Here is a 2,173-nt window from a genome sequence, read left to right on the forward strand (position 1 = left end):
TGGCCGTATTGTGGGGGTGGCCGTATTGTAGGGGGTGGCCGTATTGTAGGGGGTGGCCGTATTGTGGGGGTGGCCGTATTGTAGGGGGTGGCCGTATTGTGGGGGTGGCCGTATTGTAGGGGGTGGCCGTATTGTGGGGGTGGCCGTATTGTAGGGGGTGGCCGTATTGTAGGGGGTGGCCGTATTGTAGGGGGTGGCCGTATTGTAGGGGGTGGCCGTATTGTAGGGGGTGGCCGTATTGTAGGGGGTGGCCGTATTGTAGGGGGTGGCCGTATTGTAGGGGGTGGCCGTATTGTGGGGGTGGCCGTATTGTAGGGGGTGGCCGTATTGTAGGGGGTGGCCGTATTGTAGGGGGTGGCCGTATTGTAGGGGGTGGCCGTATTGTAGGGGGTGGCCGTATTGTTGGGGGTGGCCGTATTGTAGGGGGTGGCCGTATTGTAGGGGTGGCCGTATTGTGGGGGGTGGCCGTATTGTAGGGGGTGGCCGTATTGTGGGGGTGGCCGTATTGTAGGGGGTGGCCGTATTGTAGGGGGTGGCCGTATTGTGGGGGTGGCCGTATTGTAGGGGGTGGCCGTATTGTAGGGGGTGGCCGTATTGTAGGGGTGGCCGTATTGTAGGGGGTGGCCGTATTGTAGGGGGTGGCCGTATTGTAGGGGGTGGCCGTATTGTGGGGGTGGCCGTATTGTGGGGGTGGCCGTATTGTGGGGGTGGCCGTATTGTGGGGGTGGCCGTATTGTAGGGGGTGGCCGTATTGTAGGGGGTGGCCGTATTGTAGGGGGTGGCCGTATTGTAGGGGGTGGCCGTATTGTAGGGGGTGGCCGTATTGTAGGGGGTGGCCGTATTGTGGGGGTGGCCGTATTGTGGGGGTGGCCGTATTGTAGGGGGTGGCCGTATTGTAGGGGGTGGCCGTATTGTAGGGGGTGGCCGTATTGTAGGGGGTGGCCGTATTGTGGGGGTGGCCGTATTGTAGGGGGTGGCCGTATTGTAGGGGGTGGCCGTATTGTAGGGGGTGGCCGTATTGTAGGGGGTGGCCGTATTGTAGGGGGTGGCCGTATTGTAGGGGTGGCCGTATTGTAGGGGGTGGCCGTATTGTAGGGGGTGGCCGTATTGTAGGGGGTGGCCGTATTGTGGGGGTGGCCGTATTGTAGGGGGTGGCCGTATTGTAGGGGGTGGCCGTATTGTAGGGGGTGGCCGTATTGTAGGGGGTGGCCGTATTGTAGGGGGTGGCCGTATTGTAGGGGGTGGCCGTATTGTGGGGGTGGCCGTATTGTAGGGGGTGGCCGTATTGTAGGGGGTGGCCGTATTGTGGGGGTGGCCGTATTGTAGGGGGTGGCCGTATTGTAGGGGGTGGCCGTATTGTAGGGGGTGGCCGTATTGTGGGGGTGGCCGTATTGTAGGGGGTGGCCGTGGTGATCAGTAATACATTCTTTATATCCTTTATAAAGACTTGTCCTCATATCCCAGCTTCTTGTCCTCATATCCCAGCTCCTTGTCCTCATATCCCAGCTACCAGTCCTCCTCATATTCCAGCTCCTTGTCCTCATATCCCAGCACCATGTCATCATATCCCAGCACCATGTCCTCATATTCCTTCCATGTGCCATATTATAATACTGGCTTAGTGCTCTCTCATAATCACCTTACCTCATCTCTCAAGTGACAAGAATACATATTAATGATTTACCATTACGTTTTCTAGTTTAAAAAATATCATGTTCGTGTGTAATTGTTGCCATCTCTCCAACCCCTTGGACTGATGGAGATAACGAGGGGTCTGGACGCTCCTTGCAGAGTCGGAGTTCAATCCCCGAGGGTCTGTAGGTTTGATGGTCATTAATTTCTTTCACCTTGTCCTCCCATCCCATCTCCTTGTCCATGTATCCCTTTCCAGGTTATATATTGTCCTTCTGGCTTAATTGTTTATATTGTGGTGATTGTCTTGGCTTCTCTATTGTTTTCTAGCTGGTTCACTCTCCTCTACAGCTGAGTAATTGTGCTCTAGAGGGCAAAGACGTCCGAACTACTTCGTCTAGCTCCTCTACAGCTGAGTAATTGTGCTCTAGAGGGCAAGGGCGTTCGAACTACTTCGTCTAGCTCCTCTACAGGTGAGTAATTGTGCTCTAGAGGGCAAGGGCGTTCGAACTACTTCGTCTAGCTCCTCTACAGGTGAGTA

This window comes from Procambarus clarkii, chromosome 45 (genome assembly GCF_040958095.1).
Source record: "Procambarus clarkii isolate CNS0578487 chromosome 45, FALCON_Pclarkii_2.0, whole genome shotgun sequence".
In the NCBI taxonomy this organism is placed as follows: Eukaryota; Metazoa; Arthropoda; class Malacostraca; order Decapoda; family Cambaridae; genus Procambarus; species Procambarus clarkii.